Source organism: Mastigoproctus giganteus, chromosome 12 (assembly GCF_048544385.1).
Source record: "Mastigoproctus giganteus isolate SK-2022 chromosome 12, ASM4854438v1, whole genome shotgun sequence".
Taxonomy (NCBI): domain Eukaryota; kingdom Metazoa; phylum Arthropoda; class Arachnida; order Uropygi; family Thelyphonidae; genus Mastigoproctus; species Mastigoproctus giganteus.
Window position 1 is genome coordinate 57,321,487 of NC_143586.1, and position 15,492 is coordinate 57,336,978.

Below are 15,492 nucleotides of genomic sequence, written 5' to 3' on the forward strand. Positions count from 1 at the left end.
ATAGGATGTATAAATTAACTCTGTACCCCTATATGCATGTTTTGCTATGCATGGGTTAATTAATTATTGGTTATTGAATGCAACCCATGATAGTTTTAGAAGTTATGAACGTTTCGTTTTAGTTGAAGTACTTCTCATGGTGCTATTGTTTCAAAATGTTTTTCCGTATTTCTGAACGTTTCGTTTTAGTTGAAGTACTTCTCATGGTGCTATTGTTTCAAAATGTTTTTCCGTATTTACCTTGTACTTAAGGAATTACTGTATGGCACGACCTAAAGCAATTTCTGGCTGTTGGTGTTTTCTCATGCACATACCAATCAATCATTGACTGATTGGTTTGTGCAATCTCTTCATGATGACTGAATCTTAATATTTTCTTAAGGTCTACTTCATCTACACTGCTGTTTAGAAATATGGGTTATTAAGAAACTCAGTATTTGTTGGGCTAAATAAAGTTGTATTTTTTGCTGGCTTCAGCTGTATTACTTATTAGTGCTAAAGTGTTTAAAACTGGTTGATCCTTTTAAAAACGTACAGATCTGTGAAAGATTTTAATGTTGCAGTGTCCTTTTACCATTAAAAGGAGGAAGAATAACCATACTGTTCCATTATAGAAAAAACCCCTCACCCACTAAGCACCTCATATTTTCATATAACTCAAGGTTATTCATATAACCTTGCATTATATGAATAATGCACAGCCAAATGATCTTGATATAACATAATATGGTCATTCTGGATGATGCTTTTCTCACCCCTCAGGGTTGTACTTTGGGCTAGTGTATTTCAATTCTTTTCAGGCAATTCTTGCATCATTTTGATGTGCTCTTTATTAAAATATATCAGAACTGATATAAAGGGAAGGAAGTAAAATTTTCTCTATCTCAGGAAAATGTTTGCTTTGTACCCCACCCCATGCGTCATTGAAGTACTGGCATATAGGGGTGAAGCTGACCACAAGTAATCCAAGTTCAGTTTAAAGAATCGAAAGAATATAGAAGTGGCTGGCCATTTTGAAAACTGCTGCAATAGCCGATTTGAGCTGAGTATTGCGTTGCGAAATTTTCTTTTTCCAGTTAACTTCTGTCATCGAAGTAGTATGTCAGTGTTGCACTGTATTAACCTGGCAGTGGTCTTGTTCAATGTACAAAAGTTTTTGGTTTAACATATCTATAATGGTTTTTTATGTACATAAGCAGAAATGTAATTTTTGAAATTGTGCTTATTGTGTTATGCAGTTAAGTGATATGGCTAATATCTGACACTTGCATGTGTGCACATCTCAAAATTCTTTGAAGTTTCAAACTCAAATATGACTAATATACAAGGTATTTGATAACATGTGGGCTGTACTTTCAGGAACTGAAAGACTTTCAAAGAAAAAAAAATTAAATGTGCAATTCTGATTGGAACAGTGGCTGTTTTGAATTTAAAAATGGCCATTTTAAGTTTTCAGTGGTAAAATATAAAAATAAGCAAACATGTATATACCAGTCATGTAAAACGTGTAATACCTCGTATGAATATTCTACTAGTTTTGTCTGCTTAGTTTTGTTAACTCTATATCCATTCAGAAAATCTGACATTTATACACTTGGATTCATTACTTTCACTTCCTGGAAATATGATCCACTTGTACTTTTTTTTTTTTTTTTTTTTAAATATATGTAGTGCAAGTAGAAATATAATGGGTTCTTTTAAACTGAAAAATGGAAGGTTATTAAATTTAAGAAAAAATTAACTGAAAATGTAATGTTTAGTTTTTTAAACTGAGTATAGAAAATTTTTAGAAAAACACACCTGTGAGATGTAGCATGTGACCAACTTTCTTAAAGTAGGGGTTGTGACCATTGCAATATGATGTGATAAGTTCTAAAAATTGCATTACATTTGTTATCTGAAGATGGTACCATACCATTGCTTGAAGTTAATTTATAGGACAAAAAGTCTCTTGGTCGCTTAAACTTTTAAGAATTTTACACTTGCTGTTTACCCACAAACTACTGAAAAATTGGAGTGGGGTACCACATGCTTTTTTCTTGCTAGGTAAGTCAGGAATTCTTGTATGAAGTCGGCATTCCTAAATTCAGGTTTATCTTATAAGTGGGATACCTTAAAGCAGTGTTTCTCAACCTTTTCGATGCTGCGGCATACTTTTAAAGACCCTAAAATTTTGCGGTGCAATCACTGCCGGAAGGCCCACGGATCGGCGCAGTGGAAATAAACGAATTTTTATTATAAACAAAGATTTAATTTTTTTTTTTTTTTTTTTTTAAATTTGCATTTCCCGTGGCACACTAATGTGCCAGGGCACACAGGTTGAAAAGCACTGCCTAAAAGTATTTACATGATATTAAACTTGTAGTAGTGTAAGCTAGAGGTCTGCACGGTTCTCAGCTTCGGGCCGAGTAACACGAATGATGCTCGGGCCCGGTATAAATAATCGTAATGAATTATTTCGGATTATTTCTTACATATTGATGTGTTTATTAGAAAAAAAGTTATTTGTCTGTTGACACTTAATTGACCAATAAGGAGCACTTCGTCAACGTCTCTAAAACTCACTGAAACTTTAACTCTTTCGTGGAGATCCATCAGTAGTGCAGGCTCAAAGAAATTAATGCAGCCCACTTAGCAATGCAAGACCGTCGAAGCAATTTAAGTACCAGCGTTGGCTATGATAACCGTGTAAAGAGAAGGTGGTTGGTAGAGGTGGATATCGATATTCGTTGGAATTATATATTAAATATGGTAAATTGAAAATATTACATTTTCTTTTTTATAATTATTATTATAATTATTAAATTTTGAATCTGAAAGTTTGAATTTATTATTATAAAACTTCAAAGTATGCTAGCGATTTTATTTATGTAAAAAAAGTTTCAATCGTTGCGGGATAATTTGGTTGTGGGAGGAAATTAATCTGAAAAACAAATTTTGAGTCTGGTCGAGCCGAGCCGTCTAGAGCAGGGCAGGGTCGGGTAAAAAAAAAAAATGTAGACCCGTGCAGAACTCTAGTGTAAGCCATCAAGTTATAGCATATGGATTCAATTTTAAAATTCATGGAAGTAGTAATCCACGCAAATTATCTTTGGCACTGTGGGGCCATTTTGACCCTTTAAAACCCAAGTCCTGCAGCTAATCAATTTCAGTGAATTTAATCCCTTGTGTCCACTTTTTAGTTAAATTGCCACCAAAATAGGGTCAAGGTGATTCCACACTGAGATTTAAAGCAATGGATCAAGTTTACGTTTACATTAAGTAAACATCGGTTATTGTTAGATTGCCATTTAACACATCATTCATAAATGAAATGTCGCAACTCCTAAAATTGTTCTTACTAAGTGCTTGTATAACATGTAGCAGTGTCAACTGAATTCTAGGGTGTAGAAAATATTTGGCTATTTTTGCACTTATCTGAAATTAAGTTTGCATTTTTTTTTTTTTTTTTTTTTATACTCATCTTATACTCCCTTCAATTTCCAGCTTTATTTGAAAGTTTTCAGAAAAACGCACTTTTTTTTTTTTGTGCAGACTAAGAATCCTTAGGCTAACCCGAATAGTTGCTGGATGAGAGCAGTGAATGTTGAATTCCAGAAAAAAAAAAAAAAATGCATTCTGCTTGGTGTTTGAAAAAACTAAATGCCATGAATATATTAATACAGTACTGCAGTATTGGTGAAAAAAAAAAGTACGGCAGTTATTTCCTCCAGAAACTTAAAGAATAAAACATGAAATCTTGATGCCATGCAGAAATGGTTTTCTCAAAGTCTAAATCTATTATCAACATTCTATGAAATTAATCCCTTTTCAGTAGCTTTCGTGTATCCTTTTCGCTTAAAAATGGACTTCCGTTTTAAGTAGACAATTCCTATCCAATACCTACTTTTAAATATTTTCAGAGTTGGTTGTTTTGTTTATCTGCCTTGGTTACCTTTCTTTTTAATTAGCAGGAAGTAGCAGGATTACTTTATTTACTGAGATCAAGATACGTTCGCAGTAACGAATTTTGTCCATTACGGAAAAATTTAGCGCAACCGTACCAGTAAATAAACTGTTTTCTTGTCCGTTAGGATGAATGTCCTGTTTTAATTGACGTGCAGAAATGGTTTTCTCAATGTCAAAATCCATATCTTGGCTTAACTTACAGAATGATCTCATTCTCAAGTATTATTACATCCTGTATACAGGAAAGAGGGTCTTTGCCAGTCTGTCTTTTATGTTTGTTCTTCTAGCACTTCAGTGTAACATGGTCTGAGGTGCTTTATAAATAAGTCTTAACACAAATTCATCCGAGTAGGCGCCTCCGTACCAGGTGGAAAGGAGCAGCAGTGCGTAGCACACGCTTCTTGATTAGACCGGGGTTCGAGCCCGTCACCACCAAATACGGAAGATGCGGAAAGGTCAGGGAATGACCACCGCATATCCGGGAGCAATATGGCCTTAGTTGCTAATGCTTCAAAAAAAATTCATCCGGGTAACCTTCGAACCAGTGCATACTCAAAGATGAGGAATTTTCAAAGAAAATTGAAAACGTTAAACTCTTCGCCTTCAGAACTTAAAATACCTTAAGGCTGGAGTAGTCTATTATAATGAAGTGTCCTGTGATGTTGGTAATAAAAGTGATTTTTTTAAAATTAAAGTTGTGTGCATATTATTTTAATTAAAACACTTGGAATATTGAGAACAAAACTTATTTTGATAATTATGTAGATAGACAATCAAAATACGTCAGCTTTTTTTTCTGTGCTTAAAAATCTCAAATTGCAGGAATGATAAATTTTAGAATTAGTAGTTTTAGTATTTACTTGATTTTAACCCCCTTTATTTATGGAAAATAAATACTTCAGTTACTCATCCTACTATAGCGGTGTTTCTCAACCTGTGTGAAGCGGAAAATGCAAATTTAAAAACATATACACTAAGTGGTCACTGAATTATGATTATCCCTATGAAAACTGAATGTGACCCGTTGAGCACGTCAGGTGCGAGTGCGCAGTTATTCGACCCAAGTAGCATAGATAAGGTGTCAAGTGGTTCAGTAGGTAGTAAAAATCAGAGCGGAAAGGAAAGATTTATGTATCGCATTTTGATAAAAGGACAATGTTTCTTCTCGACGAGCCAAACGGCCTCGATTTCCCAAACCGCTGAACTGGTGGGGTGTTCGAGAGCCGCTGTAGTTAGTGTACCAGGACGCGTAAAAATGGTCAAACAACGAGGTGAGTACAGGGTCGGGGGGGGGGGGGGGCAGGCACTAATAACGTTACTCCACGGAGAGACGTGTCCACTGAACCACTGTCTTCTCACACTCAACCATCCTTTTATCCACTGTACCCTAAACTTTCCCTTAATACCATACTGCTCCAATTTGTACAGCAGGCACTAATAACGTTACTCCACGGAGAGACGTGTCCACTGAACCACTGTCTTCTCACACTCAACCATCCTTTTATCCATTGTACCCTAAACTTGCCCTTAATACCATACTGCTCCAATTTGTACAGTAGTCTTCCTTGTGCAACAGTATCAAAATCTTTCCTGAAATCCAAATATATGATAAAATTATTTTTTGCATCTAGTTCCTTTGTGACCACAGTATCCAATCCAATCAAATTGGTCAGACAAGACTTCCCGTTGACAAACCAATGTGTCTGAATTATTGCTGCAGTTTCTATACAGTGCTTCTTTAAAGATCGACTCTATTATTTTCCCTGGAACAGTAGTCAAACTAACAGGTCTAATTACTTGTCACCCTTTGATTCCCATTTGTGATGGGGATGAAAAGGTGACAAACAAACCGACTACTTCAAGTTTTGAAAACGACAGGTTTTTTTCCCACTAAATTGACCTGTTCTTGCAGGTGAGTGAATATCCTCGCTTTAATAGGGATGTGTGTTTATGAAGAAACCAGAAATGGTTCCAGGTAGACGGATAAACTTTTTTCAATGGGAGCTCTACTTCATTGTGTTGTTTGTAAGATGACGGCTCATGGTTTTTACTTTAGGAAGGTAGCAGAGGAATTGAAATTATTCGTTCATTGGATCCAGCGTACAATACAAGAAGAATCACTGTCCAGTTCACTCCAAGCCTTGGTTGAGTACCGCCAGAAATAAAAGTTGCGATAGTGCAGGTTCGTGTTAATCGTTCTACCCTCATATCTAGTCGAGTAGCAAAAAGTGAAAAATATACACCATGAAAAGTTCTGTTAACAGCTAATTAGACTGATCAGATTAGGTCAGAGCTGCAATTCAGTTGTACTGTGAATTAATTAGGCTCGCCAACATGCTAATCGACCCGTGTATTTTCCACCATATACAAGATATATCAGCCGATCAAAGTGCTTGGAATATATACCATACTGAGCCAGCCGGACATAATGATAAATCTTATCTTCGAGAAAGCAATCGCACTCCATTTCGGAGCGAAACTTCTTTAGGTGCACCCCAGGCAGTTTTCCACATGTGGGAAATGTCCGTGAACTGAAAAAATTGGCATGAAATAATTAAATCTCCCCCCACCATCGTAGCACTGTACCAGGCACGAATGACGCGGCTACGTATGTTACGCAATCAGTACACCTGCAGTGCGGCCACGGTGTAACTTGCACACGTGCTTACGTTTAAAATCGCTATATCGGCTTCTAGAAGATGATTTTAAATTTTGCCAAATTGCTTCGTCATTCTCTAGTATTTCGACGGAAAAAAAAAAAAAATTATTTCAACGACTAGATCTGGAACTATCTTTGCCGCATTCGTCATTCTATGTACCACGAGAAAATCTTGGGCAATGATCGTTCATATCCGTCATAAGACTAGTATTATTGTGAAGAAGCGAACTTTTTCTGTCGTGATTTCGTGTACTTTTAGTTTTGGACTACCGCTTTTGGAAGTCGGTTTGTGTAGTCTGTGGCAGCTTGCATCCCCAGCCGCGAATTTTCTGGGCCTAATGTCGAGAAATAAAATGGGAAAATTTTATGCCGGGCTCGGTGCTATATTGCACTTCCATTTCTTCAGTGTATTGTCAATTGCCGACTTTGGAATGGTTCCTAAGTACATTGTCCATTCATCCACTTATCCCTGGCCGTGCCTGCGTAGTTTGCTGCATACATTTGAAATAGATTAATAATACCAGTATAGACCAAAATACTTGCATGTGTTATTATTTACTTTATAAATGGCTAGCGGGTGACCCCTCCCCTCCATTGGGATAATGTATGTCTACCTCGCTTATGCAGTATGAGTCGTCTTCGGAGAAGCGGTGTCGTGTTCTAGGAGAGCTGAATCGGCGCTTGTGCTTGTGTGTGATTTTGCTTCCCACACCATGCGACCAGATCCAGTCACAGTATATGGAGATATTGCTATGACTACATTATGAGCTGGATACACTTGGGCAATATTAAACTTGAAAATTACTGAGCCAAAACACGATCACCTTAATAACGTGCTGCGACACAAACTTGGGCCAGTGTGGCATGTACTTCGCGGACGTGCTGTACCGTGGTATCCTGGACAGTACATCCCAAAGATAATGCAGTGGACTTCGGAAAGCGTTAAATGTGGGACTGAAGCCAGGCAGGGTTTTGGCAGCGAGGGGAGCACGCGAATGTTTAGGCATGCCCTATGCTGGCTTTGTGACACCAATCTTATTAGAGAGTACAGTGCTGGCTGGATACACGGTTGCCATGTAGGGCAAAACCTTGTCCGAGATTGGATCTAGCGGTGAGGGTGCGTTCAATGAAGATGGGGCAGAGGGGCATTGATATTTATGAAATATCCTCGAAACCACGTGTGTATGCGATGGCAGGCTGTTCACCTCTCCATCGAATACGCACTCGTTCATCGGCACGATGGATTTGCAAGTTTTGAATAGATTTACCACATCAGGTGGCGTGTCGATAACGGCCGGTCAACATGGGAATAGGTCGCATAATCGGTAAGCGTAAACACAACAGCGTCTGCTGGATGGTGTGCTCTGAAATATTTGTTTTCCCGGATATCATGTGCCAAATGCCATTTACTTTGACTCAAACAGTTCTCTCCCCTTGGCACGGGTGGTTATCCCTCTTAAGACCGTACCTACCGAACGACTACAGCAGCCTTCATTGGATTTGCTGTCCCTGCTTTCCTAGCCCCGCAAATAATTTCCTGTTTAATTCCAGCGCTTTCCCATTGCACAGGCTTCGAACTACCGTGCAGTTACTATATATGCTACACCGGTGGAAGACGTTACTCTTAGTTGCTGTGGGATGCGCCGCCACTCATGAAGACAAAGAGGTCACAATGTTTTGGCTCACGAGTGTATGCTATTCCTTGATAAAGGTTCAATCTACTGATAAACATATTCCATATTTGCAATCTTTCCATTAACTTAAAAATTTTCCTTGGCATTTTTAATATCCATCGGTTGTCGGGGTTTAGATGCATCAACAACTTCGCCATATTGCACCTTATATAATGTCAGGATGGGCCTCGTGGAAAACAGGTTCAGCTTATCTCTGGTCTCAAGAAACTAGTAACTGATAAAATTGATGTAGGTAAAGTTATGTCCACGATGTTGGGATCCCAAGGCGAGATGAGTGGTTGGAAAAATTGTCTCCATTATTCTATATAATCTCTGAAGAATATCACTGTGATGAACAGCAGTAAATATTGTTAGATTAAATTCAGATTATTTTAAAATCCTCCACTCCAGCTGAGCTTGAAATAGCTCAAACTAAGAAGAATGATAAGGTTATGACCTTCATTAAGCAGGCACATCAGGTCCAGTGTCACCTGATAATACCTGTGTCACCAACAGAGTATTCCCGGCGCTTTGGAAGAAAGCAGTTTTTAAAAGTCGATTGGTCTATGGATGGAGCCGAGTTCGTATCACCTGATTGTGCCCGTTATTGGGCAAGGTGTTTGAGAGATTGGTCCTGGGAAGTTTGGTGTTACACTGATTCTCAGGGCTTCTCGTCTGCAGGACAATATGGGTGCAAGTGTGACTCCTCGTCTGAAGATGCCATTAATCAACTGCTTAACCTGACAAATGAACACCCAGATAAATTCTGGGCTTGTTCCCGGACTTTTGGGGGGGGGGGGGTTCTTTGTTAGGCTCGGAAATCATTCTTTCCCAGTAACTTAGACCGACCTCATTACACTGGTTGGCATCAATTTCCTCCCTGAAATAATTTTGACAGATATTCGTAGGAAATATGTTCAAAAACTCAGAAAGGTTTCAACAAGAACTTTCTCAAATGGAAAAATGGAGTCCAGATATTTTGGCAGACACTAATGGACGATTATAAAAGGCAAAAAACGACAAAATAAGAAAAATATTAAGGTTAATAGACCTATTTTTAAATGTATAGTACTGTACGTGATATTTTCTTAAAATATATGAAATCTTTTTTTACTACAAGCTTAGTTTTTGATTTTTGATCCCTTCTTTCCTTAAAATTAGTGGGTGTTACAGCAACAGCCTCCGTAGCCGAGTGGGCAGGAGCGGGAGTGCAGTAGCACACGCTCTTTGAGTAGACCGGGGTTCAAGCCCCTGTCTGCTGAATACGGTCGATCTGCCAACCCGCACTGGACCAGCGTGGCAGATTATGGTCCATTTCCCTCAGCATGAATTGTTGAGGAGGCTTCCATCCTGCAGTGGGTTGATAATGGCTGCACTTTACTTTTTACTTTTTTTTACAGCAACATGGTTGCCATATTTGAATTCAGTCATATCAAATCTACAAGAATTACCATGAATTTTAATAAATTAATTTAGCCGACCAGTGAATTATTTTTTATCGACCAGTGTTTGTTCTGTGCGGTTGGCTCAGATTTTCTTTTAATGAATGAAAACACCACAGTGCATTATTATTATTAGGTATATGGTGCAAGGAAGCCTGAGGCTTATGCTGCACCAGCCAAAAAAAAAATTCCAAAGTTACCCTGAGAGAGAGAGAGGGGGGAATCACCAAGAAAGAGAAGAATGATGACATCCAGCTCAGGATCCTGGGTGTGTCAAGTCCATACCAGATATGAACCCCTGGGATATATGATGAAAGTGTTGTCAATCAGTTCAGCCCTAGAGAGATTGTGCAAGGTTCATGGAGTAGAATTTTTCTAGGCATGGTCTGTGCATGTTAACAAGAGAAACTGCTACAGGGATGGGATACCCTTAAATAGAAAGGGTGCAAGAATATTTGCTCATGCTATCGAGGCAGTGTTAGGTGGGTTGGAAAACTGCTAACTTGGTGTAGACTTAAGAGTAACAATAGCAGCAGGCAGAGGTGAAAGTGATTCTTATGCTGCTTCTATTGGAATGCGCAGCAGCAGGGAAAGGAAGGTGCTGGGGAATTGCTAGAACTGCTGGGAGTCATCATGGAACAAGTAAATACACGGGCTGTAGTTGAGTTAGTAAGAGGGAAAACAGGTGTATGTACACCAATGGTAGGAGTATAGTAATAAATTCGATGAATTTGAAGTGCTGGTGAAGACATCAAAGGTGAATATTGTTTGGATAACAGCAACAGATATAAGGAATGTAGAATTTGAATTTGGGGAGTATAATGTGTACAGAAAGGACAAGGTATTTCTGTTTTTCAGGCAGCCTCCAGGGTTTCTCCTGTATGCTACTGTCTCGTCTGTAAGGCATGTGCCAAAGTTGGTTGTATGTTGAATGCCAGCACCTGGTCCCTTGCCACCTGACCCCAATTCCTTGCCATGTGGAGGTCTGCTAGAGACTGTACCCCAGACTCTTATTGGAGCCTTCAGGGATTACCTGAAAACTCTAAGGGTACTTTTGAGAATTTCAGGAATAAGTGGGAGAAATTGAGGGGGGAAAAAAAGATAGAAAGCTGAAGTGAAGGAAGGGATTGGAAAATGAAATTTATGTCTAAGAAGGGTAACAGAAAAGAAGACAACCAGCAAATTAACCCTGTTAAACCTTATGTTAACCTAGTATTCATAACAAAACTTATATTATGGATAAAAAAAAAAGGTATGTTAAATCATGAATAACATACAACAGAAAATTATTTTGTGTCAAAGCATTTAAAATACACTATTAGCTAAACAGTTAAGAACCTTATAAAAAAAACACCATAATGACTAGTCAAATGTGAAAGTATATACAATTTAATTAGTAATGATAAGAGACGACTAGAGGAAACCAACACAACTGTCATTGGCCATTATGACAAAATATGTACATAAGTTATTTAAATAACTAAGATACCTACTCGGACAGGTATCAGGTTATTATCACGAACCCTACTATTGCAGTGGCAGAGATACGTCTTATAAAGGGTCTTAAAACATTAAAATAGCTAGCTATAGTACCACTCACTGCAAACGCAGCAGCAGACTTGATATCTTTAAAAAGATAAATTTTTCACCAATCAGTACAAGAAATTGGTAGTACAACTACACTCATCAATTCTTATTTTAGATAGTACACAGTTACTTTCTATTAAATCAACCCCTCCCCATCTCTTCCATCATGCAGTATGAAAAGACATAACCCCAAAAGAGGTTATGATGGCCATCATGGCGAGATCCAAACTTCCTTACATTTCGAGGGTACAGCTCTAAAACGGTGTTTGCAGGCCGGCCGCTAGTTAGTACACCGGATCGAACCTATTGGTAACTCCCTAGAAGGCTTCCGGACCAGCTAGTCTCGCTACCTCTACTCTACCAGATAGTGACTGGAGGGATTACGAGTAGTGTGTATGCAGGTGGGGGAGGGAATTTTCAAGGCCACGTCATGTCGAGGATCTGGGTATATTCTTACTATGTGTATGCCATTTCATTACTTCATACAGCATGATCCCCCCCCCCCCCCACACACACTTTTTCTTAGTACTGAATACACCATGAATAGCTAAACTAATAGAACAAGCTTATCTGTGAAAAGATTTAAACCTCCCAAACACTTCCTAGTTCATTTCACAAATACACTACACATACACATGGTCTCAGTTCTGATCTCGATGATGCCCATTTCCACTTGCAGTCTGCCAAACCCCATGTACTTTTCTGACAGAATCTCAGTTATCAGTTGATTCAACCACTGCTCATCTCAATTGCCCAAATTATTCCGTGTATCATTCCTTTTGCCTCGAAGGTGGTACTTGTGCATATGTCCGTTCCGATATTCCTGTCAGAGACTTGGTAATTTAGAATCTCCTATTTTCAATCTTCTCTGGCTTTAAATCTCTCTACCTCATTCTGTGAAATTCATCTGTTGTCTCTACCGTTCTCTCAACTCCACTAAACACTTGGAACTTTTTGACTTCCTCTCTTTGCAACTTTTTTTCTCCAGTCCAAATTTCCTAACAGTGAGGTAATTTTCCTTGGTGATTTTTAATGTTCACAACTCCAGCTGGCTTCCATTCTCTAGTCACGCAGACCCAGCTGGTCGAGTTGTTGAGGCTTTTTCAATTACTAATGATCTCGCACAGATTGTTCATTTACCTACCAGAATACTGGACCGTCCTAACAATACAGCCAACGCGCTTGATATTTTTCTCACAAACAACCCTTCTAAGTACACGATCAAAGTGAGTGGTACTTTAGGCAACTAAGATCACAACTTGTGATTGCCTCTTCTCCACGATCAAAGTGAGTGGTACTTTAGGCACCTCAGATCACAACTTGGTGATAGTCTCTTCTCCAATTGGGCCTTGGCTATTTTATTCCCAACCTAGTGTTGTTGGGCATTACAAGAATGCAAAATGGGATGACCTGCGAGATTTCTTTTCCTTGGTCGGATTACTGTTTCAAAATTTCTGATGTCAACGTTTGCTCAGAGCGTGACAGTGAAATTATTCTTGTAGGATGGAATCCTTTATTCCAAACTCCACTTTAAAATCTCGTCCTTTATCTAAACCTTGGTTTTCCAATAAATGTGCTAAGGCTGTTCAAGGGAATAATGTTGCATATCGTAATTGGCTTGTTTCCAATTCTTCAGTTTCATTTTCTGCCTACACCAAAGCTCGCAAAAATTATAAAGCAGTTATTAATCAGTCCAAACTAAATTTTGAACAGGCTAAGTGTAGAAACTTGCTTCTTGTCCTAATGGTAGCCGAGCATTTTGGTCTCTTGCCAAAGCTATTGGCCGCAACTTTTGCCCATCTCTGCTCCCACCTCTATCAAAATCAGATGGTTCTATTGTCACTTCAGCCAAGTATAAAGCTGACCTGGTAACATCCCATTTTCCTTCCAACTCGGGTATTAATGATCTTGGTAAAACACCCTACCATTCCCAACAAGCTCCATTCAATACTTCCTGTGGTCTTCCGTCAAAAGGAAGTCGGAAAGATTTTGACGATTCTTGATGCTAAGAAAGCTCCAGGTCCTGATGGTATATCACCACTTGTTCTCAAAACCTGTGCTCCTGAACTTACTCCTATTCTTTGCCGCCTTTTTTCACTTTCTTATTCCAAAGGTGTTTTTCTTTCTGCTTGGAAATTTGCTCATATCCAGCCAGTTCCTAAAAAGGGTGTCAAATCCCTCCCATCCAATTATCATCCCATTGCAATTACTTCTACTCCTTCTAAAGCAGTGCTTCTCAAAGTGGGCGATATCGCCCCGGGGGCGTTTGAATTATCCATGGGGGCGTTAGGCATGAAAGGGGGCGGATGGAGCACCATCAATGATTGGCCCTTACAAGGGTTTTATGACTCATTTAAAAAATGCTGTGCCGAATATTATTAATCTTCATTATGTCATTCACAATCAGCATTTAGTTGCGAAAAAACTTGATCAACTGCACAATTCTCTTCAAACTGTTATAAACAAAATTAAAGCACATTCTTTGAATGATCGTATATTTCGAAAGCTTTGTGATCAAAACTGAAGATTTTGAACGATTGCTATTTCACTCCGAGGTTCGGTGGCTGTCAAAAGGCAACTTACTGTCTCAACAGATTTTATGAACTCTTTGATACTGTTGTCGAGTTTTTTGAAGATAGGAACAATGACCTCAAGAAAATGAAAACTGATATTGCTTATCTTGCAGATTTATTACTAGATTCAACTCAATGAACTTACATTTACAAGGACAAGATGTAACACTTATTAAGGCGAAAACTCAAATTTCAGCATTTATTTCAAAATTAAAGCTTTTTATGCGCAACGTAGGACGACGTGAATTGTATCAATTTCCAAACCTGTTGGAAATAGAGAAAAAAGAAAAAATAGCTGATGAAACGTATCTTTTTGTAATCATCTAGAAATGTTGCACAGAGGTTTGTAGATCTTAATTTGAAAATTCCAGATTGTGTTATAAATCCTTTTTTTAAATAATGACGATGATTGACCGTTTTGTAGAAAAATTTAATGAGTTACAAAATGAAGTTGAACTGAAGCCAAAATTTCAAAATTCATATCAGGAATTTTGGTTACAAAAGAAAATCCCTGACCATTATCCTGCATTGTGGGGAATTGTAAAAAAATTACTTATTTCTTTTCCAACATCATATCTAGTCGAAACCGGTTCCAGTGCTGTATCTCAATTGCTGACAAAACAAATAAATTGTCTGGATGTTAAACGTGGCGATTTACGACTTCTACTTACAGATATTAAACCTAATATTGATAAGCTAATAAATCTCCATCAAGTTCATCCATCGCATTAAATATTAAAATATGATTAACTATTTCCATTAATATCGACTTATTTATGTAATTAACTTTAATTTTTATGACTTAATTTAAGTGACTATAACTGACTTTATTTTTATATAGTTGTAATTTTTTACGAAGAAGGAATAAAGTGCAGTAAATAGTTTTCTTTATAATTCACACACTTACATGCAGGGCTGCATTTACATTTTTGGAGGCAAACAGACAAATATTCATTTCAGTTGTTTAGCTTCACTTAATATTGGTGGGCTAAAAAAAAAAAGCCCTGGCGAGGGCTTTTTTTAAGGGGGCGGTGATCCAAAAAAGTTTGAGAAGCAATGGAGAAATCAATTAACTGCCAACTCTTAAACTACCTAGTAATGTCTGATCAACGATCGCCTGTATGGATTCAGTCAGTTTCATTCCACTGGTGATATTCTGGCTTATGTTACCCATTTATGGACTAATTTAATGGAAAAGTTCTGTGAAACACAAGCAGTTGCTCTTGACATCTCAAAAGCTTTCGATCATGTTTAGCATAAAGTCTTCTAAACAAGCTTCCATCTTATGGTTTGCCAACTGTTTTTTGTAATTCGTTATCCAGTTTTCTCTCTGATCACTCACTGAGGGTGATGGTTGATGGCTCTCTGTCTTCTAACTTCTCCGCTAATGCTGGTGTCCCCCAAGGTCCAGTTCTTTCCCTCACTCTTTTCCTCTTGTATATTAATATTGCCGATGCCGTTTTGCCGATGAAAGCACATTGCATTCCTCTTTCCAGTTTGAGAAACCTTGTCCTGCTCAATCATTCAACTTCTCGAATATCCGCTATCAATTCCTTAAATGCCAATCTCCAGGTAATTCTCCAGTGGGGTAAAGGCAACTTAGTAGTTTT

General features: G+C 38.2%; 1 long non-coding RNA gene across 1 annotated transcript in view; it reads left to right on the forward strand.

Annotated features, from left to right (window-relative positions):
* The first annotated feature begins 2,272 nt into the window (after positions 1 to 2,272).
* Positions 2,273 to 15,492, forward strand: part of LOC150077085 (uncharacterized) — a 34,980-nt gene continuing 21,760 nt past the window's right edge. The window contains exon 1 of the long non-coding RNA XR_016547710.1: positions 2,273 to 2,751. This is a non-coding gene — a long non-coding RNA (uncharacterized LOC150077085). The remainder of the gene's footprint in view (positions 2,752 to 15,492) is intronic.